Raw genomic sequence first — 26220 nt, 5'->3', positions numbered from 1 at the left:
CAATCTCTTCCCCATACAGTCCCAGACAGTCCCAGACAACAGATGGAAACAGCAGGAGAAATTACACACACAACACCAGTGTCGCGCCATATCGGATGTGCACGTGGGTGCAAGGCACTGGAAACTAGAGCAACAAAGGCAGACACTTAAAAAGTTCAGATTGGGGGGAAAGAAAACAGTCCTCGCATCAGCAGTTCTGCAGCGCAGAGAACAGGCTTCAGGCTTTAACAAAATCAGGGCTAAGATCCTTATTATCTTATAGACTAGAGGAAGGCATGCGAGTCTGCAGAAAAGCCCAGCCCCTGCTTAGACATATATAGGCCTAGTGCACCTAAACACAAGCTTAGGCTGATCATATTGTGATGCCAGGGGAAAACAGTGTTTATTCCACAAGCAAATAGAGTAGCCAGCCTAATAGAAAAAGTAGCCAGCCAGGCTCCCCCGGGCTAGGGGGGTGGGTCCAGCAAACTAGAGTTTGTCTAGAATGTCATTGTATACTGTAACATTAAGATTTCCCTTCACTGGAACTAAGGGGCCCAGCCTGAACCATGAAAAACCACCGCAGACCATTATTCCTCCTCCAAACTTTACAGTTGGCACTATGCATTGGGGCAGGTATCATTCTCCTGGCATCCTCCAAACCAGAGTCGTCTGTCGGACTGCCAAACGGTGAAGCGTGATTGCGCTGCTCCAGCGACCAATATATTTGGGCTGCCACACTGCACATTATTACATTGTACACCTTTGCCTGTGAACATCTGTTCTAAGCTTGTACACCAGTCCAGCTGACGCTTGGTATTGCGCATGGTGATCTTAGGCTTGTGTGCGGCTGCTCGTCCATGGAAACCCATTTCATTAAGCTCCCGACAAACAGTTCTTATACTGACGTTGCTTTCAGAGTCAGTTTGGAACTCAGTAGTGAGTGCTGCAACCGAAGATAGGCAATTTTCATGTGCTACAGCACTCAGCCGTCCTGTTCTGTCAGATTGTGTGGCCTACCACTTTTGCGACTGAGCAGTTGCTGCTCCTAGATGTTTCCAGCACTTACAGCTAACAGGGGCAGCTCAAGCAGGGCAGAAATGGACTTGTTGACGGCGCAAAGTTAAGTCACTGAGCTCTTCAGTAAGGCCATTTAACTACAAATGTTTGTCTATGGAGATTGAATGGCTGTGTGCTTGATTTTATACAGCTGTCAGCAACGGGTATGGCTGAAGTTGCCGAATACACTAATTTGAAAGGGTGTCCACATACATTTGGTCATGTAGTGTAGTTTCACTTGGTCTAATGCTAACTAGAGTTCACCCGAATCTGGGGAAGTAGATAAAGGGCAAATAAACAATTTATATGGGATGTGCAAATTTATGCTCTCTTCCTCAGTGTAAAGAAATTTGACTGCCACCACAGCATACACACGTATCAAGAGGTGGGACAGACAGACTGTCACACCAGCAGTGTTTCCGTCATCGCTGACTTGGTGAGTGACAGGCACCTGTCCTACAAATAGATCGCTAGTAATGCATATATCTTTCATTCCGGCGGGAGAGGGTTCGGCAGAATTTTTTCTGAGTACCGAATTGTAAAGTAGCCTAGTTCATTTAAATGGAAAAAGTAGCCAGCTGAAAATGAGTAAATCGGCTGTATAAACAGACAGTCGGCACTAGTGGAAAGGACTGGAATAAAACAGAACTTTTTATTTTATTTTACTTGGCAAGTCATTTAAGAACAAATTCTTATTTACAATGACGGCCTAGGAAGAGTGGGTTAACTGCATTGTTCAGTGGCAGAAAGAGATCTTTACCTCGTGAGCTCGGGGATTCAATCTAGCAACCTTTCAGTTATTAGTCCTGCGCTCTAACCACTAGGCTACCTGCCGCACCCAACAATGCTTGGATTACATTTCTTAAGACTAACCTTTGTTGCAAAGGGAAATAATGAACTAGAAATGTATGCCCTTCATGTTACAGTAGGAGAGACAGGGATGCAAACTGCTGAGGGCCCAAAAAGGTGATACTTTTTTGTTGATGCACTGATACATTAAAAAATCCTTGCTTGCTGGAAAATGCAGGTTTTAACTAACAAAGAATATTATCTACATGATCAGTCTGTGTGTAAAATAAAGTGGTTTCTGTGAAACTAACTCCCAGCTAAAATAAATAAATATAGATATTTGTTGCCTAGACTTTACTGCAAATGACAAGTCTTGAGAAAAAAACTATACACTAATATTGCAGTTAGCCATGACAGCATTTATAATAGAACGCTTGTGACCACATACATAAATATTGCACTTAGAGGAGAAAAACATCTTATAATAGATATAGAATGAAAAAAAACTGCCATTCTATTATAGTGGCCACTATAGATATAGATCAAGCGCACAAGGCTACATGTGAGCAAAAATATTCACTGAGTTTAAAAAAAATAAAAAACATGTTACTGTCAAGTTAAAAAACAAATAATATATATATTTGGGCTGCTACACTACACATTATTACATTGTACACTTTCTGCCTGTGGACATCTGTTCTACAATGTGCCAGCAAAAGTGAGAAAGAGGAAAAGTGTGTGGCGTCCCTTTCACCTCTAGTGGCATCCAGCTTAATCCAGGTCCAGTTCCACTTGATCCCTGAATCCACTTGTTCAACAAGCAATGCCTAATTTTCACCTAATTCTGGTGGTCACACGGGGCAGCAGGTTAGTGGTTAGAGCGTTGGGCCAGTAACCGAAAGGTTGCAAGATTGAATCCCGGAGCTGACAAGGTACACAAATCTGTCGTTCTGCCCCTGAACAAGGCAGTTAAGCCACTGTTCCTAGGCCGTCATTGAAAATAAGAATTTGTTCAACTAGGCAAGGTGGACTTGCCTAAAGGAAAAAAAAATAAATAAATTAACCCAATTCTCTCATTCTGAAAATGAACCACATACTGTAGAGGGAAAACATTAGTTAACAGCTAGTGGTTAGTTCGTTAGCTAGTTAACCTTTCAGATTGCAGTAAGCAACTAACGCGTTAACTTGAGGAACGGCAAGAAGTCATATACCAGTTAATACGATAGCAAATTGGTTAGGTTACTAACGTTAGCTAGTGTTACAACCTCATATGAGCGAACGTTCACGGTCTGACTTTATTAGCAAGCTCATAAACACCATCAACTAAATTATTTTATCAGATAAATTGGCTAACGTCGCTCAACATCTGGCTAGCTAACGGACAATTCAATTCAATCCAGATAACAAGTGCATTATATTTTGCTAACACTTGTTCCACCACACTTTCTCCCTCACCTCAAAAACTTTCCAAATGCCAAGTTGATCGGTTACTGCTCATGAAGTACGCTTCATCACCTTCTCACCCCTGTCTCCGTGGTCAGGCTTCTCACCTACCTCTTCCTTATCGTTCAGTGGACACGCTGCTGTAACTGGGAAGCAGACTTTCCAGAACGCGCGTTGATGCTGTAACTAGTCAGTTGGTTGTCTCTTCTTTCTTCAGTCAGGTGCTGCACTGCATTATGTTATGTAAACGATTGGCTGAGCCTTGGCTCCAAACGGTCCATCACTCGTTTGTTTACAGTAGTGATCCACTCCACCCCTCCCTTACTAAACTTTACTTATCGGATCTACATGAATCACGAAGGTCACCTATTTTGGATTCAAACGTCAAATTTCACCAAAAGGTGACTAGTTTGCATCCCTGGAAAGAAGGGGGGGGGGGCAATATGCCCTTCGTGTTACAGTAGTATAGTGAAGGGGGGAGCAGTATGCCCTTCATGTTACAGTAGGCTATGTCAGAGAGAGTAGGGGGAGCAGTATGCCCTTCATGTTACAGTAGGAGAGTGAAGGGGGGAGCAGTATGCCCTTCATGTTACAGTAGGCTATGTCAGAGAGAGAAGGGGGAGCAGTATGCCCTTCATGTTACAGTAGTAGAGTGAAGGGGGGAGCAGTATGCCCTTCATGTTACAGTAGTAGAGTGAAGGGGGGAGCAGTATGCCCTTCATGTTACAGTAGTAGAGTGAAGAGGGGGAGCAGTAGTTACAGAGTGAAGGGTAGGCTAGGAGCAGTATGCCCTTCATGTTACAGTAGTAGAGTGAAGGGGGGAGCAGTATGCCCTTCATGTTACAGTAGTAGAGTGAAGAGGGGGAGCAGTGTGCCCTTCATGTTACAGTAGTAGAGTGAAGAGGGGAGCAGTGTGCCCTTCATGTTACTTATAGTAGAGTGAGGGGGGGAGCAGTGTGCCCTTCATGTTACAGTAGGAGAGAGAAGGGGGAGCAGTAAGCCCTTCATGTTACAGTAGGCTATGTCAGAGAGAACGGGGGTGAGCAGAATGTGAGCACTGACACAGATCTACTGCAACAGCAAGCTCAAATCAGTCTTTCCCAGAAGACAGAAATACATGCAGTTCAGAAAAATGTATCGGAAGATTGGATAGAACATTCCAGCGTGCAATGTAATAAGAAAATAAATCAGATGTCCATGTGAGATGGGTGTGTTCCACGGTGTAGGGACACTGGTGCAACCGAAGGTCTCAGGCTCCACGCCAGCCAGAGCAGTGGAATTACATAATGAAGTGTTTATGGAGCAGAGAGGCTTGAACTGCTGCCTGCCACATCTCTCCTCTACGTTTCATCAGCCTTTCCTCCCCATGACAACTCCACCTTTGTCAGCTCTCCAGTGAAATAACACAGACAGGGAAGCAAAAACAAGTCAGTCATTTTTGTCACCGCTCTTGACATTTGAACCCAATTTTTTTTCTCCTCCAACAGCAATGTAATTCAAACAGCTTGCTTGCCTGGAAGAGATCACACTTCGGCTGACAGAAGGAAAAGCAGCAAGTGAAATAAATAGCAGTGTGTGTCATATGCAAGCATTGAGATGAGCAAAATCAGTAATTCATTCCGTTTGAGCAAGTTATAAAAACCCATTTAACTGAGACGAAATGCCAATTCTGGCCTTGACCATGTCTGGGATTGAGCATTTCTTCCTGGGCTGTGTGATACAGTGACCCTTCTCTGCTTTCCGCTGTTGTTTTCTCTGTCTGCAAACACTGCGCAGTAAACACATTGACGCAATCTCACAACCTGGAATGGAACAAGTACACAGGCTGCATAATCAAATTATTTAATGAAATTCCACTAAAAGGAGCAATTGCGATATAATTGTAAAACAGTGCATGACAATCTCTTCAGTTTTTTGCTTCATTTAAAGTGAACAATTCTGGAGTGCAGGGCTCGGCCGCATCTGCTTTCTGCAACTAATACCCATCAAGACACTGGTGCCTGACATCATTAGGGATGTAAACAGTGTCCCAGCCACTGGAGTTCAGCTGCTTGTTAAACATACCTACTGGACATCTACACATGACAACTTTTACATGGAGAATCCATTTACTGGCAAGATTTGGAAAAAAACTTTGGCATAACATGCCAACATAAAACTCTGAACCTACACATCCATGCATAACTGACCAAATATGAAAAACAAGCATTGTACTGTTGAATTCTGTAAAGTGAGTGTGGAAGACGCAAACAAATTGTTGACTACCTGCTCAATCATGGCCGCCACGGCAAAAGAAAAACAGTCTAATCTTTCCCTTTGCCAATATATAATTCATCCACCCGACAGGTGTGGCATCTTGAAGCTGATTAAACAGCATGATCATTATACAGGTGCACCTTGTGCTGGGGATAATAAAAAGGCCACGAAAATGTGCAGTTTTATCATGCAACACAATGCCACAAATGTCTGCGGTATTGAGGGAGCGTGCAATTGGCATGCAGACTGCAGGAATGTACAACAGAGCTGTTGCCAGATAATTTAAATGTTAATTTCTGTACCATAAGCTGCCGCCAACTGAAGAATTTCTTCAGAAACTTTCAGAAGCCACCTCAGAGCAGCTCATCTACATGCTCGTCATCCTCATCCGGATCTTGACCAGAATGCAATTCGGTGTCATAACCGACTTCAATGGGCAAATGCTCACCTTTATGCACACACTGGAGAAGTGTGCTCTTCATGGATAAATCCGGGTTTCAACTGTACCAGGGGCATGGAAGACAGCATGTATGGCGTTGTGTGGGTGCATTTTATCGATAGCCATTTTGGAATACACAGAGATACCGTGACGGGATCCTGTGGCCCAATGTCGTGCCATTCATCCGCCTCTATCACCTCACGTTTCAGCATGATAAAGCACAGCCCCATGTAGCAACGATCTGTACACAATTCCTGGAAGCTTAAAAAATGTCCCAGTTCTTCCATGACCTGCATACTCAGACAGGTCACCCAATGAGCAGGTTAGGGATGCTCTGGATCTACGTGTACAACAGTGTGTTCCATATCCCACAACTTCACCCAGCCATTAAAGAGGAGTGAGAACATTCCACAATCAACAGCCTGATCAACTCATGCTGCATGAGGCAAATGGTGGTCACACCAGATACTGACTGGCTTTCTGATCCACAACACTACCTTTTTCTTGTAAGACGAGGCCCACACTCACTACATCTCGTTTTTTCTTTTTTACTTGTCATGTTCAAAAGCACCAAACTGTCTGTTTAAAACAACTAGCACACAGCTCAGACACTGGAGGTCGACCGATTAATCGGAATGGCAGATTAATTAGGGCCGATTTCAAGTTATTATAACAATCTTAAATCTGTATTTTTGGACACCGATTTGGCTGTTTTTTTTTTTTTTTTTACACCTTTATTTAACTAGGCAAGTCAGTTAATTAAGAACACATTCTTATTTTCAATGACGGCCTAGGAACGGTGGGTTAACTTCTTTGGGATAGGGAGCAGCATTCTCACTTTTGGATGAATAGCGTTCCCAGAGTGAACTGCCTCCTCAGTCCCAGATGCTAATATATGCATATTATTATTAGTATTGGACAGAAAACACTCTGAAGTTTCTAAAACTGTTTGAATGATTTCTGTGAGTATAACACAACTCATATGGCAAGCAAAAACCTGAGAAAAAATCCAAACAGGAAGTGGGAAATCTGAGGTTTGTAGTTTTTGAACACACCCCTATCGAATACACAGTGGGATATGGGTTATTTTGCACTTCCTAAGGCTTCCACTAGATGTCAACCGTCTTTAGAATGTTGTTTCAGGCTGCTCCTGTGAAGGGGGGCCGGATGACAGCTGTTTGACTAAGGGGTCTGCCTGCAGCCTCGTCCTCCGTTTCACATGAGAGGCATCTCTCATTCCATTGCTTTTCTCCAGAGAGTGGAATTCTCTGATTGGACCATTATTGAACATTTATGATAAAAAAAACATCCTAAAGATTGATTCTATACTTTGTTTGACAAGTTTCTCCGACCTGTAATAGAACTTTGAACTTCTCATCCGACTGGACCAGAACACGCTTTTGGATTTGTTTACCAAATGAAGTTATTTGGACATAAATGGACATAATCGAACAAAACAAGCATTTATTGTGGAACTGCGATTCCTGGGAGTGCATTCTGATGAAGATCAAAGTGAATATTTATAATGCTATTTCTGACTACTCAACATGGCGGATATTTCTCTGGCTGGTTTGGGCTCTGAGCGCCGTTCTCAGATTACGCTTTTTCCGTTATTTAAAAAAAAAAAGAAATCTGACACAGTGGTTGCATTGAGAAGTGTATCTAAAGTTCCATGTATAACACTTGAATTTTCATCAACATTTATAATGAGTATTTCTGTGAATTCATGTGGCTCTCTGCAATATCACTGGAACTAGTTTTGGAACTACTGAACATTACACACCAATGTAAAATAAGATTTTTGGATATAAATATGAACTTTACCAAACAAAACATACATGTATTGTGTAACATGAAGTCCTATGAGTGTCATCTGATGAATATCATGTTCTCATGTTCTGAGCAAGGAACTTAAACGCTAGCTTTCTTCCATGGCACATATTGCACTTTTGCATTATTTAAACCAAATTGAACATGTTCCATTATTTATTTGAGGCTAAATTGATTTTATTGATGTATTATATTAAGTTAAAATAAGTGTTCAGTCAGTATTGTTGTAATTGTCATTATTCCAAATAAAAATCGTCCGATTAATCGGTACCGGCTTTTTTTGGTCCGCCAATAATCGGCGTTGAAAAATCATAATCGGTCGACCTCTAATGCATACCACACAAGACATAACACCAGGGGTCTCTTCACAGACCCCAAGTCCAAAACAGACTGTGAAATGCAGAGTACTATATAGAGCCATGACTACCTGGAACTCTATTCCACATCAAGTAACTCAAGCAGGCAGTAAAATCATATTGAAGAAACTTAAAAAACTACCTTATGGAACCATGCAGACTGAAGACACACACACACACACACACTAAAATGTAATATTGTGGTATTATACATTCTGCATTGTAGATATGTAGTGGTGTAATAATGTCCTATATCATGTACTGTTTATTTTTGTGTTGACATTGCCTTAATCTTGTTTGGACACCAGGAAGAAGAGCTGCTGCCTTGGCAGGAACTAATGGAGGCCCTTAATAAACCTGAGGAAGAAGAGCTTCTGCCTTGGCAGGAATTACTGTGGATGCTTAATAAACCCCAGGAAGAAGAGCTGCTGCCTTGGCAGGAACTACTGGAGATCCTTAATAAATACAAAATATTATAAGTGCAGATACAAGGCTGCAAATCAATACAGGGTTGCAAAATCAATGATTGACTGCACCTGAGACCCAAAGTCACAAAATGGACAGCGATCAGCTTCACATCCATAAGGAAATACGGTCTAGTCCTGCTGGGAGAGACCTGGCCTACAATCTGACTCAACACTTACGTGAACGCTTCTCATCAATTCTTCATGTTCAGAACAAGACATGGCACCATCCCTGACTGATAAAAGGAATCTAAATCTACATCAGTCATTGTGACAGGTCCATACTGTGGCGCATGACATCAGTGAAAACCTGGACTGTAACAAAAGGAAACCTGGAGCAGGCTCAAGGCTGGGCGAAATCAGTTGATAGCAATAGAACATGGGACTGGATGGACGGACGGACACACAATATTTGTGTGTAGAATAGATAGCTTGATGTAAACTGTAATATAAAATAGTGGAATCCCCACAGTAAACATATCACTAAAGCCTACTGTAGACTGGGACCATCATGCCAATCTCACCTGGGGGGGAAAAAAAAAAAAATCACAGAGCAGCAGACTTCCCACTGTATCACGGCTGACTGAAAAGGAAAGGTATGGCAGTCTGATACCTGCGGAATGGTATTCCACTGTGTGTGTGTGTGTGTGGACTAATTCACGTTGGCTGAATGGAGATTTGCTTCTCTGGATCCATGTGATTATAAATGCAGGCTTAATACTAACACTAACAGTATAGGCCACCTACAGTGGTAGAGCTGCATGGCTCATTCCCGCCAGATTACGGGATCATACACAGATTAACATTATAGCCTACTCAGCATTATTCCAGTCATTTTTGCTGCTGGCCTGGCCGGGCATTTATCATGATGCTAACAGGTGAATTTTAGACTTCACCGGTTTGTCAGATCAGTGGATTTGACATGCTGGTAAATACCTGTCGTTGTGATTGGCATTTTATAAACCTTACAGCGTGACAAATGTACACTGGTATTGAGAGAGTATGCACTGAATAATGTGTGTTTATGAGGAGTCTTGTTCAAATTAAAGGTGTTGCAACCATGAGTGTCAGCTGGCAACGGCCAATTGAGTAAAATAGCCTAACTACTGTGCACTAACCGTAGGGTTTTGCTACTAACCGTAGGGTTTTGCTCATTTGACACGCACTGAAACATGGTGGCTCATGTGTCAGAGGCTCATTACTGTCAACAATGCTGTTCACATCAATTGTGAGAACGTGGACATCAGCCAAATCTAAATTGGTGTAGATTAGTGGGTGAGAATCTCTCCTAATGAAATCAATGTGGACGTGGATGACACGGTCGTCGGGTCAAACCGGACTAATCAGAAGACGGGCATAAGCTGTGGTAAAGGAAGACTCCTACTGCCAACAAACTTCTTCAACTCTGGTCTCCACAGAGCAATAAGTGACTCATTAGTACAAAACAGTGGCACATTCCTATAGCATTTAGACACTGTCTATGTCATGATATAATAAACTGCATTCCGAACATGCGAGCAGACAGCGAGTCTGCATTTTTCTATCACTTAACTACTCTCAGTAAATCCTAATTCCATTTCAAACGGTCAAAAGGATTCAGTAGAATAAACATAAGGAGCTGAGCTACGCCAAACAAATTACATTAGTGCGGTTTACAATAGTAGCAAGGACACCTGGATAATCATTAGCGTAAGACCAGAGATCAACAGAGCAATCCCAGTCATTACAGAAAATCAGCTAGTTGTCTCCTCGCATGCAGACAAACACGTAATGAACCAGGGCCGGTTTCCTGATAAAACTTTGGCTTTCGTGTGTTTTAACAAATACATCTTCCCTATTAAAAATGGCCGAACATGCGTTTCCCAGAACAGCACGCAGAGAGAACGATCGCGAGTGTTTTCAAGAGCAAAGTTAATAACGAAGGTTTCGGGAAACAGCTTGGAGATTAAACGACACTTCTATGAAGGTTCTATGGGTGAACTTAGCCTTAAGATGCTTTTGGAAAACCGGTCCCTGGACTTTGAATACAGTAGGTCTGACCTGGAGGGGTTTTACAAGGGATGGAGGCCTAGGAATACATCTAACGAAAGGGTAAACTTGCCTGTCACTGTGCCTTACTTTAGAGCAGTTTGACAGATCTCTTCTATCATGATCTGTCACTATCTGAGTTTAAACCCCATACATTTTCAGAACATCACATGCACCTTATTAATGAAGTCAAGCGGCCCGTCCTGCCAAGAGATAAGAGACCAGCTGCCGATGTATCCCACTGTGAATGAGAAGGAGTTGATACTTGGGCGAGTTTAACACAAATGTTGACAGAGGCAAAGTGTGTTGACAGAGAGGCAAAGTGTGTTGACAGAGTCAAAGTGACAGCTTGCTCAGTGTTGGTTCCAGCCGAGAGGATGACTGGGCGGCTAGGCAGAACTTGGCAATGCCCTTTGCGAAGAAAAATTGCTATGCAGTCCCCAGATTTGGCACGCTCCTCCCAGAGATGAATTACTCTTTCCTCCACGTTGAACAGAATGAGCGCTGAAGGGGAGAGAGACGCTGGCTGACTGGCACAACAAGGACGAGGACCAGTGACAGGCAGTCAAAGGCATTACGTGGCTCAGTCCCTTCACTTCTGGCTACCAAACAACCCACAGGCAGGAACAGTTTTGAGATGAAGGGAAAATTATTAGACCAAAAGGAGAGTTCAAAACAGTTCACCTGACAGGACTGAATCCAAACTTTACACTTGATTTTATGCGCATTTTCCATTTACTGTACTTTGCCGCATTTGGTGAAAAAGAAATCTGAAAACACTCGAGAAAATATGGGTTAGGTACACCTTAAGACAAAAAAAAAAATGACAAGGGTGTGAGTGAGAAGACTAACTGGTCTCTCCAAGTGGCCACACCTCTCCAGAGTGTGAACAGTTCCTAAGTAATTTCAATGCACTTTTATGACTCAAAGAAGAATCTTCAACGATAAGGCGTTTTTTTTTTAAGTTCTCCTAGCTGTGCTGTTGAGGAACTGGAGCAAACACACTTGTAGTTGTTTTGTTTGGAACTCAGCCCTGCATCCCCGCCATCACACAATTACTGTTGTTGTTTACGCAATAAAAAAACTGCCCATTATAAAATCAATCTGGTTCAGGTGGGCATCATTTGAAAGCTTGTTCTACTGTATTCCAACATGTCAAACATGTTCAGAATAACACAGGGTTTGACACCATGGCATCTGGTAAATATACATCAAACAGATCTTATCAGTGTTAGGCTTGTTCAGAAGAACCCAGGGCAACATCTGAAATCATAAAACAGGCTTTTGATCCGCATACAAAACAGGGTTCAGAAGAACCCAGGGTTTGACATGCATGTATTCATCAAAACAGGTGTGTGTTCCACATCAAACAGGCTTGTTCAATTTGACACCATGTCATCTGGTAAATATACATCAAACAGGCTTGTTCAGAAGAACCCAGGGTTTGACACCATGTCATCTGGTAAATATACATCAAACAGGCTTGTTCAGAAGAACCCAGGGTATGACACCATGTCATCTGGTAACTGTACATCATAGTGATGATAAACTTTGACACTGTATATGACATGAGTTTTATGATATGGAAATGTGTCATCTGGGTAAATATACATCAAACAGGGTACTCCAGGGTTTGACCATGTCATCTGGTAAATATACATCAAACAGTGCACGTTTGGACTCGTGGGTGTTTGGATTGGTTGTATGACATCAGAGGTATTTATTATAACCCTCAACGTCTCATCCTTCAAAATACATCATCCTCTGAATTTACAGTGATTGGGGACATTGCCCTTTGTAGGGTGCTGTTAAAAATGGGTGCCCTGGCACTTATCATAAGAGTAGGGGTGTTAACCCCAGTGTCCTGGCTAAATTCCCATCATGGCCACCTAATCATCCCCAGCTTCCAATAGGCTCATTCATCTCCCCATAACTATTCCCCAGGTTATAAATGAGAATGTGTTTAGTCAACACACCTGGTAAAACGTGTAAATGCGTTTCTTTATACAGCATTTGCCCTCCCTCAAAATAATTCAGACTTTTCCCAATTAGCGGGGGGGGCTCAGAGCCTGAGCTCTGGCATCATGTATAGCATGTTACTGAACAGCCACTGGGTTCCAATTTAGGTGTTTAACAGGGTCCAAATTAGCCATTTTCAACCCGCGTACAGGTACGAGTGTAAAGGGTAGCGTTAGGCAGTTAAGTTAGCGGCCATTTAATTTAGTGGCATTAAGGTGAGTTGTTTTGCTTTGGTAGGAAAGGTGCTGCCAGAATGTATAGAATAGAGTTAGGCAGCGGTTAGTAGTCCACTCAATATTTAAACGACAGCGTGCTGACAAATTTATACTGAACAAAAATATTTAAAAACGCAAAATGTCAAGTGTTGGTCCCATGTTTCATGAGCCTAAATTAAATATCCCAGAAATGTTCCATACACGCAAAAAGCTTATTTCTGAAATGTGCACGTGTTTACATCACTGTTCATTTTTCCTTTGCCAAGATAATCCATCCACATGTGTGGCATATCAAGAAGCCAATTAAACAGCATGATCATTATACAGGTGCACCTTGTGCTTGGGAATATATGTCTCAAGTTGGGGGAACATGCAATTGGCATGTTCAATGCAGTGATGTCAACCAGAGCGGTTTCCAGATAATTTCATGTTAACTTCTCTACCACAACTTTTTGGAGAAATTGGCAGTACGTCCAACCAGCCTCACAACCATGTGTAACCACGCTAGCCCAGGACCTCCACATCCGGTTTCTTCACCTGCGGGATCAGCCACCCGGCCAGCTGATGAAACTGAGGAGTATTTGTGTCTGTAATAAAGCCCGTTTGTGGGGGAAAACTCATTCTGATTCTGCTGGACCTGGCTCCCCAGTGGGTGGGCCTATGCCCTCCCAGGCCCACCCATGGCTTTGCCTCTTCCTAGTCATGTGAAATCCATTGATTAGGACCTAATGAATTGATTTCAATTGACTGATTTCCTTAAATTAACTGTAACTCAGTAGAATCGTCTAAAATGTTGGATGTTGCGTTTATATTTTAGACTACAGAGCCAAATGGCAGGACATGATGAGAGTTGATATTATTACTGTTACTATTTATTAATACTATTTATTTAAGCTGCTATACAAAGTCACTTTACTAGTCTTAATTCATTTTGATGAATCGTTCATACTGCTATTACTACTACTTATTTTTGGACTTTGAGAAGGCAGTTATGGGGGTACCACAGGGTTCAATTCTCAGGCCGACTTTTTTCTCTGTATATATCAATGATGTCGCTCTTGCTGCGGGTGCTTCCCTGATCCACCTCTACGCAGACGACGCCATTCTGTATACTTCTGGCCCTTCCTTGGACACTGTGCTAACTAGCCCTTCCTTGGACACTGTGCTAACTAACCTCCAAACGAGCTAGAATGCCATACAACACTCCTTCCGTGGCCTCCAACTGCTCTTAAACGCTAGTAAAACCAAATGTATGCTTTACAACCGTTCCCTGCCCGCACCCGCCCAACATCACCACCCTGGACGGTTCCAACCTAGAATATGTGGACAACTATAAATACCTAGGTGTCTGGTTAGACTGTAAACTCTCCTTCCAGACTCATTAAACATCTCCAATCCAAAATCAAATCTAGAATCAACTTCATATTTCGCAACAAAGCCTCCTTCACGCACGCCGCCAAACTTACCCTAGTAAAACTGACTATCCTACTGATCCTCGACTTCGGGTGATGTCATCTACAAAATAGTTTCCAATACTCTACTCAGCAAACTGGATGCAGTTTATCACAGTGCCATCCGTTTTGTTACCAAATCACCTTATACTACCCACCACTGCGACCTGTATGCTCTAGTCGGCTGGCCCTCGCTACATATTCGTTGTCAGACCCACTGGCTCCAGGTCATCTATAAGTCTATGCTAGGTAAAGCTCCGCCTCATCTCAGTTCACTGGTCACGATAACACCCACCCGTAGCACACGTTCCTGCAGGTAGATCTCATTGATCATCCCCAAAGCCAACACCTCATTTGGCCGCCTTTCCTTCCAGTTCTCTGCCACCAATGACTGGAACGAACTGCAAAAATCACTAAAGTTGGAGACTTCTTTCCCTCACCAACTTTAAACATAAGCTATCTGAGCAGCTAAACGATTGCTGCAGCTGTACATAGTCCATCTGTAAATAGCCCACCCAATCTACCTTCCTCATCCCCATATTGTTTTGATTTACTTTTCGCTCTTTTGCACACCAGTATTTCTACTTGCACATCATCATCATCTGCTCATTTATCACTCCAGTGTTATTCTGCTAAATTGTAATTATTCGCTCCTATGGCCTATTTATTGCCAACCTCATGCCTTTTGCACACACTGTATATAGACATTTTTTTCCTACTGTCATTGACTTGTTTATTGTGTTGTATTGTGTTTATTGGCTTGTTTATCCCATGTGTAACTGTGTTGTTGTCTGTCACACTGCTTTGCTTTATCTTGGCCTGGTGGCAGTTGTAAATGCGAACTTGTTCTCAACTAGCCTACCTGGTTAAGTAATGGTGAAATAAAAATACACATTTGATTCTTGATATTACTGCATTGAGAAGAATTAGCAAGCAAGCATTTCACTGTACCATGTGCATGTGACCAATAAACTTTGATTTTAGTAAGTCTGTCATCTTAAGTTACTTCTTTTGTGCAAATCATGGACCAAGTAGAACCTCCTGATACAACTACCAAGCCGATAGACTATCAATGGGAGATGAGATACTTTTATTTCAGCAAACATTACAAATGGGAACATTATTGCACAAATAATAGATGGCTTGATGAGCAACTCAGGTCATGCTTCACAGCCTCAAAAATAGTTATTTAGGTAGGATTGTCTCCCCATTCATTACATCTCAATTGACCAATATTGCAACCGGACACCGACACAATGCCGGTTATGGGAGCAGGGGGAAGCCAATCTGGGGAGCATATCAATCTGCGGCACACTAATACTGGATAAGCATCTCTGGTAAAGGTTTAAATGGAATACACTAATGGATATTGCACAACTTTAGGATGATCTTGATAATACCTAGAAACAGTGCAGCTTTTTAAAGAGCATTTCAATGCTCAGAGGGATAATTCTCAAGTACACTAAAATCTACAGTCCGGGGCCATAAAACATTAAAAAGATTACTGTGTAAAAACAGCTGGTCTTCATTTTGCTAAAAAGAAAATAAAAAAAAATATAAAAATAAAAAAAATCCACTAGACAGGTTATACCAGCACAAGATGGGCTGAAAAGCCATTGCTTGTGGTCAAAAATAACACTAAATTGTGGAACAAGGAGAGTGAGTATTAGTTATTATTACTCTACAATCCATCACATAGAAGCATGAGGCTTAACACACCTACATGGATAGAACATTTAAAATGTTTCTTACAGAAGAACTATAAAAAGCAAATGGATGACCATGGTAGCACTGAAAAAGAGAGAACTTTGGGGAATCAGTCCAAAAAAAAAAAAAAAAGACATGACAAGACTGACTCCAAAACATTACACTGTTGATATTGTGCATTTGACATTTACTGTACTTCTCGCAGCATTTGTCAATAACAATCTGAAAAGAGCATTCCTGAAAATGTTGGGGTAAGTGCAACATTAGAAAAAAATGATTACAAGGTTTTGGTATCAGAGCTCTAACTGGTGTCTCCAAGTGGCCACACACACCTCTCCAAACTGAGCACAGATCCTAAGTAATTTCAAAGCACTTTGACTGAAGGAAACATAAAATGTTTGTTTTTTTAGCTCTCCCATCTTTGTCGTTGAGGAACTGAAGCAACCACACAGTTTTTGTTTAGAACACAGCCCTGCATCCACACAATTACTGTTGTTGTTTAAGCAACGCAAAAATGTTCCATTATAAATCTCAATCTGGGTCAGGTGGGCATCATTTGAAAGCCTGTTATATTGCCAACATGTCTAGATAAGTTATAACATACGACCTTACAGTGTTAGGCTTTCATAGGGCAATTCAGACAAACTGATAGGAATTTGGGTGTGCATAGAATGGAGTCATGAGTGCATTCAAGTGCGTGTTGCACGGCTAATTTTCTTCACAACACGACAAACATAGGAATTCCTATCAGGACAACCCAGGGTATAGAGCATGTCATCCTTTTAACTGTACATCAAACGGAGCGATCATAAAATGTTCATTCTGTAAATTACAGGAATTTTCAAATATGGAAATGTGCACAATTGTACTCACGGGTGTGTGGCTTGCATGACATCAAAACTATTTATTATAATCCTCAACTCGTCTTTCAGAGCACATCAACTCCGCTCGATATACAGCATTCCCCTCACCCTCGCAAAAAAAAAAACTGCATAAGAATTCCAATTAGCGGGAGGGATGGGGACATTTGTGCGCGTTGTACACACGATTAGAAGGGCCGTCAGTTGAAACCCATACAGTGCTGTACAGCAGACAGCCGTAGCGTTGACGTCATATATACCATGAACACAATTAAATGCATCATGCAACAATTAAGATTTTACTGAGTTACAGTTCATAAGGAAATCAGTCAATTGAAATAATTCATTAGGCCCTTAATCTATGGATTTCACATGACTGGGAATACAGACATGCATCTGTTGGTCACATGTCTTTTTTTTCATTCTTTTTTTTAAGTAGAGGCATAGATCAGAAAAACAGTTAGTGTCTGGTGTGATCACCATTTGCCTCATGCAGCGCGACATCTCCTTCGCATAGAGTCGATCAGGCTGTTGATTGCGGTCTGTGGAATGTTGTCCCACTCCTCTTCAATGGCTGTGCGAAGTTGTTGGATAGTGGCAGGAACTGGAACACGCTGTCGTACACGTCAATCCAAAGCATGCCAATCATGCTCAAATGGGTGGCATATGTCTGGTGAGTATGCAGGCCATGGAAGAAGTGGGATATTTTCAGCTTCCAGGAATTGTGTACAGATCTTTGCATTATCATGCTGAAACATAAGTTGGTTTACGATAGAGAAATTAACATTAAATTCTCTGGCAACAGCTCTGGTGAACATTCCTGCAGTCAGCATATCAACTGCATGCTCCCGCAAAACTTGAGACATCTGTGGCATTGTGTGATAAATCTGCTCATTTTAGAGTGGGGCTTTTGTTGTCCTTTGCACAAGGTGCACCTGTGCAATTATCATGCTGTTAAATCAGCTTCTTGATATGCTACACCTGCCAGGTGGATGGATTATCTTGGCAAAGGAGAAATGCTCACTAACAGGGATGTAAGCAAATTTGTGCACAAAAATTGAGAAAAAGATGAGCGTATGAAAAGCTTCTGGAATGTTTTATTTCAGCCCAAGAAACCAACACTTTACATGTTGCGTGTATATTTTTGTTCAGTGTTTATGTGTTATATGTGTATATACAGTGTGTATGTGTTATATACTCTTAGCTTTCATTTGACATCCAATTTGATATGCTCCCATCACGTTGGTGCTCATGAGTCCTTTTACATGAAATGAGAATTGTATATTGGTGTGCATGGATTATGCTATGGCTGTAAGGAGCCGTTACTTTACACACAAAAAAGCCAGCCAAGACTTTGAACATACAGTGCCTTCAGAAAGTATTCACATCCCTCGACTTCATCCACATTTTGTTGTGTTACAACCTGAATTTTAAAAGGATTAAATTGAGATTGTGGGTCACGGTCCAACACACAATACCCCATCATGGCAAAGTGGAAGTGTTAAATATTTATCCAAATTACTTCAATTAAAAGCTGAAATGTCTTGAGTCAATAAGTAGTAAACCCCTTTGCTATGGAAAGTATAAATCAGTTCAGGAGTAAAAATGCACTTAGTAGTTACAGTTGAAGTCAGAAGTTTACATACACCTTAGCAAAATATATTTAAACTCAGTTTCACAATTCCTAACATTTAATCTGAGTAAAAATTCCCTGTTTTAGGTGAGTTAGGATCACCACTTTAATGTGAATTGTCAGAATAATAGAATGATTTATTTCAGCTTTTATTTATTTTATTCCATTCCTAATTGGTCAGAAGTTTGCATACACTCAATTAGTATTTGGTAGCATTGCCTTTAAATTGTTTAACTTGGGTCAAACATTTTGGGTAGCCTTCCACAAGCTTCTCACAATCAGTTGAGTGAATTTTGGCACATTCCTCCTGACAGAGCTGATGTAACTGAGTCAGGTTTGTAGGCCTCCTTGCTCGCACAAGCTTTTTCAGTTCTGCCCACAAATGTTCTACAGGATTGAGGTCATGGCTTTGTGATGGCCTCTCCAATACCATGACTTAGTTGTCCTTAAGCCATGTAGACAACTTTGGAAGTATGCTTGGGGTCATTGTCCATTGGGAAGACCCATTTGGGATCAAGCTTTAATTTCCTGACTGATGTCTTGAGATGTTGCTTCAATATTGGTTGGGATGGTGTTCTTCGGCTTACAAGCCTCCCCCTTTTTCCTCCAAACATAACGATGGTCATTTTGGCCAAACAGTTCCATTTTTGTTTCATCAGACCAGAGGACATTTCTCCAAAAGTACAATCTTTGTCCCCATGTGCAGTTGCAAACCGCAGTCTGGCTTTTTTATGGCGGTTTTGGAGCAGTGGCTTCTCCCTTGCTGAGCGACCTCTCAGGTTATGTTGATATAGGACTCGTTTTACTGTGGGTATAGATACTTTTGTACATGTTTCCTCCAGCATCTTCACAAGGTCCTTTGCTGTTGTTCTGGAATTGATTTGCAGAACACGTCTCCTTCCTGAGCAGTATGATGGCTACGTGGTCCCATGGTGTTTATACTTGCATACTATTGTTTGTACAGATGAACATGGTATCTTCAAGCATATGGAAATTGCTCCCAAGGATGAACCAGACTTGTGGAGGTCTACAATTTTTTTTTCTGAGGTCTTGGCTGATTTCTTTTGATTTGCCCATGATGTCAAGCAAAGAGGCACTGAGTTTGAAGGTTGGCCTTGAAATACAGCCACAGGTACACCTCCAATTGACTCAAATGATGTCAATGAGCCTATTAGAAGCTTCTAAAGCCATGACATTTTGTGGAATTTTTCAAGCTGTTTAAAGGCACTGTCAACTTAGTGTGTGTAAATGTCTGACCCACTGGAATTGTGATACAGTGAATTATAGGTGAAATAATCTGTCTGTAAACAATTGTTGGAAAAATTACTTGTGTCATGCACAAAGTGGATGTCCTATCCGACTTGCCAAAACTATAGTTCGTTAACAAGAAATTTGTGGTGTGGTTAAAAAACAAGTTTTAATGACTCCAACCTAAGTGTTTGTAAACTTCCGACTTCAGCTGTACATGGACTGTGTGCAATTGGTGGTTAACAATTTTTGAATGACTACCTTGTCTCTGTACCCCACACATACATATAATTGTAAGGTCCCTCCAATTTCAAACACAAAAACCAGGGAGATTTTCCAATGCTTCGCAAAGATGGGCACCTATTGGCAGATGGGGGGAAAGCAGACGTTGAACATCTCTTTAAGCATTAAGTTATTAATTACACTTTGGATCGTGTATCAATATATCCAGTCACCACAAAGATACAGGCTTCATTCCGAACTCAGTTGCAGGAATGGAAGGAAACCACTTAGGGATTTCACCATGAGCCCAATGGTGACTTTAAAACAGATAGAGTTGAACGGCTGTTTGGGGCAAATCTAACACTGCAACAAATTAATATGTTCAAGCATGATGGTGGCTGCATCATGTTATGGGTATGCCTGTCATAGGCAAGGACTACGGAGTATTTTTTAAACAAAAATACATGGATTATCGCTAAGCACACTCAAAATCCTAGAGAAAAACCTGGTTCAGTCTGCTTTCCAACAGACACTGGGAGATGAAGTCACAGTTCAACAGAGTTCCTGTCTAGCAATGGTTAACAATCAACTTGACAGAGCTGGAAGATTTTTTTTTTTTTAAGTATAATGTGCAAATACTGTACCAATCCAGAAAGACTCAGCTATAATCGCTGCCAAATGTAATTCTAACAGGTATTGGCTCTGGGGTGTGAATACTTGTGTACATGAGATATCTGTAAACATTTCTAAAAAAAAACATTTTCACTTTGTCAAGATAAGGTATTGTGTAGATGGTAAGATTTTGTTTTAGCCATTTTGAATTCAGGCTGTAATAGAATGTGGAATAAGTAAAGGGACATGAGTACTTTCTGAAAGCACTATATATCCATGGCAAACAGAGTCGATTTGAAATGGAATTGTACAACAGACCAGTCAACTCAACAAGGGTAGCCTACTTCAACACACAAGTGACAACCAAAAATTGGCATTGTTGCATTTTTAGTGAGCTACTCTTCAGTTATTACACTCAAACTGGGAGCATCATTTACCAATGTAGTAGCCATGGCCAAGTACACTCAAAACAAATGTTAAGGTTTACGTGCGAATTACATTGCGGCAGGCTCCATCACTGAGTTTTCACGTTAAAGTATAAAGTGTGCATTGGAAACCGGTATGGTTACACTTAAACATAAGCATAATAAGATGCAGTCAACATATCATTGTTACTATGTCGTTTTATATTCATCAGCCCAAAGCAAAGTGAGAGTCTTCTGAAATCTAAGTAACGTTAAACGAGCACGCATTATAGTAGATCTAGTCATCAATCATTACTCAGCAACTGTGCATGAAAACAAATGTTCTAGCTACAATAAACGTAAACGCTATCCTACCCAATGTTAACTAGCTAGTCACTTTAATAGATAACACAGCCAGCCAGCTAGTTTCGGGGGTTATTCCCAAATCATGATTAGCTGGCTAACAGAACTAGCTGGCTAATTGAGTCAGTGTAAAAACTAACATCACCACCTGATAAGGCAAACTAGCTATCATGCAACAGCATGGCAGTTTCCAGAATTATAAATCACTGTAAACTTTTCGTTTTGTTATAAAGACAGCTCACAAGCAACAGTGGTAAAGATTTTAGACACGAACATTTACACATCTAGCTAACTGACGTTAGCCATGTCCTCGTTGCTTTGTAGCTTACCTAGCTAGCTGCCACTCACTCTTGAGTCGAATTCGGAGAAAGGGGGACTTTCAGAGGCCAGCGTTCCCATAACCCATAAATCCAGCTGCATGCTTACTAGACAAACACGTTAAACAAAATAGCAACTTACCCACTTTATTGTTTCGCCGACACGACCAGCTTGGTGTATACAATCGGGATCTCGAGTTTGACATTAGCAGTAGCTAGCTTTACCAGTATTGGGGCGTCCCGGTTTAGATGTGGTTTGTTACTGGTGGAGAGAAACATGAGGACTCGCCACCCTCCTTCACCTCGTCGCCTTCTCGGATAAGCGATTGCTCGCTAGAGGGCGCAATAACACCTCCAGTGCCCTGCCCTGCCCTCCCACTAAAACAAAACAAACGTGTCTATACTTTGTTTTATAAAGCAATGCATGTTGAAAACAAGCTGATAGGGCTCATGGTAATTTTCTATTGTTTAAAAAAAGATATACTTTGGAAAAAGGACTATGGTCAATGATGCTTGTATGGCATTCCACTGAATATTCTTGATGTGATAAGAATAATCTCTCTCTATCTCCCTCAATCTCCCACTTTTAAGGAAAATGGGTTTCATACTAGATGCCTTCTGACGCTTATGGGGCAGGGACCTGAAAGTCCTCTGAGCTGGTCCATTACTTTTCAACCGATACATGGGTCTTTAGATCTGTGGATGCCATAATGCACTTATTAAAATCAGTCAAACATAGGCTGACAGTGCATTCAGGAAAGTATTCAGTCTGGGCTCTGGACATTGAGACTTGTCCCGAATCCACTCCTGCAGTGGCTGTGTGCTTAGGGTGCTTAGGGTCGTTGTCCTGTTGGAAGGTGAACCTTCTCCCCAATCTGGAGCAGGTTTTCATCAAGGACCTCTGTAATTTACGCAGTTGATCTTTCACTCGATCCTGACTAGTCTCCTTGCCGCTGAAAAACATCCCCACCACCATGCTACACCATAGGGATGGTGCCAGGTTGCCTCCAGATGTGACGTTTGGCATTCAGGCCAAAGAATTCAATCTTGGTTTCATCAGAACAAAGAATCTTGTTTCTCATGGTCTGAGAGTCCTTTAGGTGCCTTTTGGCAAACTCCAAGTGGGCTGTCATGTGCCTTTTACTCAGTAGTGGCTTCAGTCTGGCCACTCTACCATAAAGGCCTGATTCTCCCCCGATTGCTCAGTTTGCTCAGTTTGGCCAGGTGGCCAGCTCTAGGAAGAGTCTTGGTGGATACAAATTTCTTGCATTTAAGAATGATTGAGGCCACTGTGTTCTTGGGGACCTTCAATGCTGCAGAAATGTTTTGGTACCCTTCTACAGATCTGTGCCTCAACACCATCCTGTCTTGGAGCTCTACGGACAGTTCCTTCGACCTCATGGCTTGATTCTTTGCTCTGACATGCATTATCAACTATGGGACCTTATATAGACAGGTGTGTGCCTTTCCAAATCATGTTCAATCAATTGAATTTACCACAGGTGGACTCTCCAATGAAGTTGTCGAAACATCTCAAGGATGATCAATGGAAACAGGGTGTACCTGAGGTCAATTTGAAGTCTCATAGAAAAGGATCTGAATACTTATGTAAATAAGGTATTTCTGTGATATAAATATATATATATGTATTTTTTCCCCCTTTTGCTCCAATTACGAGAGAGAGAGGTGAAGGTAGAGTCATGCGTCCTCCAAAACATGACCCGTCGAACCGCTCTTCTTAACACCCACTCGCTTAACCCAGAAGCCAGCTGCACCAATGTGTCAGAGGAAACACCGTTCAACTGATGACCGAAGTCAACTTTCAACCCTACACCTGCACAAAAAAAATCGGACTGGTGACATTTGCGTGATCGGTTTCCTATCGCTCATTAGCACATCACGGCAATGATATCATGTCACCGTGTGGGACTGTGGGTCAGTTAACCTTGTCGGAGTGGGCGCCCTGATTCTAAGTTGTGAGCTAGGCAGGCTACTGCCTGGGAAGGTCTCCCTAACAGAAGTACGAGATGGGGAGAAGGGCGGGGGTAGGTTGACCTCAGGTCTCCCCACTGGAAGCCCAAGGTAGGGGGAGCGGGGGAATCTATCAAATAGCGCACCTCTAACTTTGTACAGTACTAAATGCAATTAGTAAAATCAGTCACACTACGAAATGCTACCAAATAAATCACAATTAATTCATAATACTGTGAAAATATAGTTTCACAGATATAAAAATAAAAAAATCTGGTTTGTGTGAAATCATTAAGAATAAGGTGAATTGGTTTAATCTTGACTCACTCTGAACAGTGTTGGGGGATGGGTAATGTAGTCTTGACTCTTGGTTAACAGTGCTGGGGGATGGGTAATTGATTGATGCTCAGTGCCAAATCAACACAAATTTGTTTCTATTTGTCTTTGTTACTTCTTTTTGATATGAGTCTTACTTTTGTCTATATTTTTATATTTATATAGTTTTAAATGTTATGATTATTTATTTGTGTTGTTCCAAATGTCTGAATAAAAATGACAGTTAGTGCAGAATGAACCGCCACTGTCCCTGAGTAAAGTTCAGTGAAATATAATAAGTACATTTTCTTTAGGAAACAACACATTTCACTGCACCTATCCAGTGAATGCGACAATAAAACATATTTTAATCCAATATCAAAAATACAAGATACACAATTCAAAACTGTTATTTTTGAAGTGTTGAATAGAAGGAATAGTGGATGATAAATGTTATTTTCCATACAGCATTTGACATGCACATTTATTTATTTATTTTTTACAATTTGTATCCAATGGCAGGTTGTGAGCATTTTGAGAAATGTTAGTTTTACAGTTTCATTAACCTTGTACAAAACATCAGAAATAGGGCTGCTGTATAGCAGTTGGCTAATGTGAAAATGTATTACGGTGTTGTCTGCCATTTCTGCCCCATGCAACATTGTACAAGATCACCTTTTCTATGTGACTTTCTATGTGACTTTTCTATGTGACGTCAACTGATACAGTATCGCCTGTCTCTCTGCTTGGCAAAATTCATCAGCTTACAGTGTATCAATGAAATTCAGATAATGAGTGGAATATATTGTTATATACAACCCAGGTATTTCAGCAGTGTATTGTACACTTCAACTATGTCCTATTGAAGCATACTGGCTGATGGAGAATGATGATGTGGTATTTACAGCCACATCCATATATGATTTGGTTTTACCTTCCAACATAAATTGATGTCAAATTGATGCATTTATAAGGTAAAAATATAGACATTTACAGTGTTCAGCAGTTATCAAACTATATAATTTAACTAGGCACTACATCATTTTGGTTCAGTAGTTAACAGTTTTGAGAAGTGTGACTAAGTGATGAAAATCATATCAAAAATAAAGTGAATATTGCATTTTGAAAAGCAGATACTTAGATTGAATATGTTACCAAGTTGAAAGATTGATTTGGTGCAGTGGACAAGTGACATTGTGAATAATTTTGTTGTACTTGTATTGAAAATGTGCTTAGAGTTATGAAACATGAGCTGTTGTGATAATCTGTTTAGATTGTTGTGCTTAGTTATGAAACATGAGCTGTTGTGATAATCTGTTTAGATTGTTGTGCTTAGAGTTATGAAACATGAGCTGTTGTGATAATCTGTTTAGATTGTTGTGCTTAGAGTTATGAAACATGAGCTGTTGTGATAATCTGTTTAGATAGTTGCGCTTAGAGTTGCGAAAATGTACAAAATACTTGTGAGATTGCAAGAAAGTGATTTAAAAATAATAATAGTAGGTTATATTTAACCTCAGCTCAGGATCCTTAACATCACGTGAGAGCCTGGGGGTAAATGACTTTCTCCTTTCCTCAATGAACCACTCCTATATATACACACAACCATGCGGGTAGAATTATTCACCACACACAAGAAAATTATCCACAGATGAATGTTGAAGATGTTGTTCCCACTCTGAAATAATAGTTATACACTTTTATTAAACTGTGTGTGTGTGTGTGTGTGTGTGTGTGTGTGTGTGTGTGTGTGTGTGTGTGTGTGTGTGTGTGTGTGTGTGTGTGTGTGTGTGTGTGTGTGTGTGTGTGTGTGTGTGTGTGTCAATGACTGTATACAATGTATGAAGGTGCGTGTGTGTGTTTTGGTCTGATCACCTGAGAATGCTTTTTGCCGCAGTGTATGCTGGGAAGACGCTGAGCCAGGGTCAGAGTAGTACAGAAGGTGTCATATGCTGAGGCAGTGAAGACAGTTGTAAAGGAAGATGGGTCCGTGAGCTAGGTTGAAGATGACATTGTTAGTAGGCCGAGGCCAATAGAGACCGATAGGAATAACATGTGCTTCAGTAAGGTTGGCTTCTTAGTGGTCATAGCCATGGTTATCAACTCTACTGCATTAAACATAAGTCACCGAAAATAGATGTTGTGGTGGCAGCTTCAGAGAAGTTCTTGGGTGTACAAGATTTTATTGCAGAAGAATTACAAGGTGTGTAGAACGATAGCGTCTGTTCTCCCAGGCTGCC

At 41.2% G+C, this 26220-nt stretch overlaps 1 protein-coding gene across 3 annotated transcripts in view; it reads right to left on the bottom strand.

Annotated features, from left to right (window-relative positions):
* Positions 1-21993, bottom strand: part of LOC135544096 (bifunctional heparan sulfate N-deacetylase/N-sulfotransferase 1-like) — a 134502-nt gene extending 112509 nt beyond the window's left edge. For 2 of the 3 annotated variants that reach the window (XM_064971475.1, XM_064971476.1), the window contains exon 1: positions 21841-21993. The gene's annotated coding sequence lies outside the window, so the exon portion shown is untranslated. Of the gene's footprint in view, positions 1-21836 lie in introns of all 3 variants that reach the window. The other variant, XM_064971474.1, reaches the window with a different exon arrangement.
* Positions 21994-26220: the final 4227 nt, after the last annotated feature.

The sequence above is a fragment of the Oncorhynchus masou genome, chromosome 8, assembly GCF_036934945.1.
Source record: "Oncorhynchus masou masou isolate Uvic2021 chromosome 8, UVic_Omas_1.1, whole genome shotgun sequence".
In the NCBI taxonomy this organism is placed as follows: Eukaryota; Metazoa; Chordata; class Actinopteri; order Salmoniformes; family Salmonidae; genus Oncorhynchus; species Oncorhynchus masou.
Note: the sequence above shows the minus strand (reverse complement) of the source record. Positions and strands in the feature narration are given on the sequence as shown.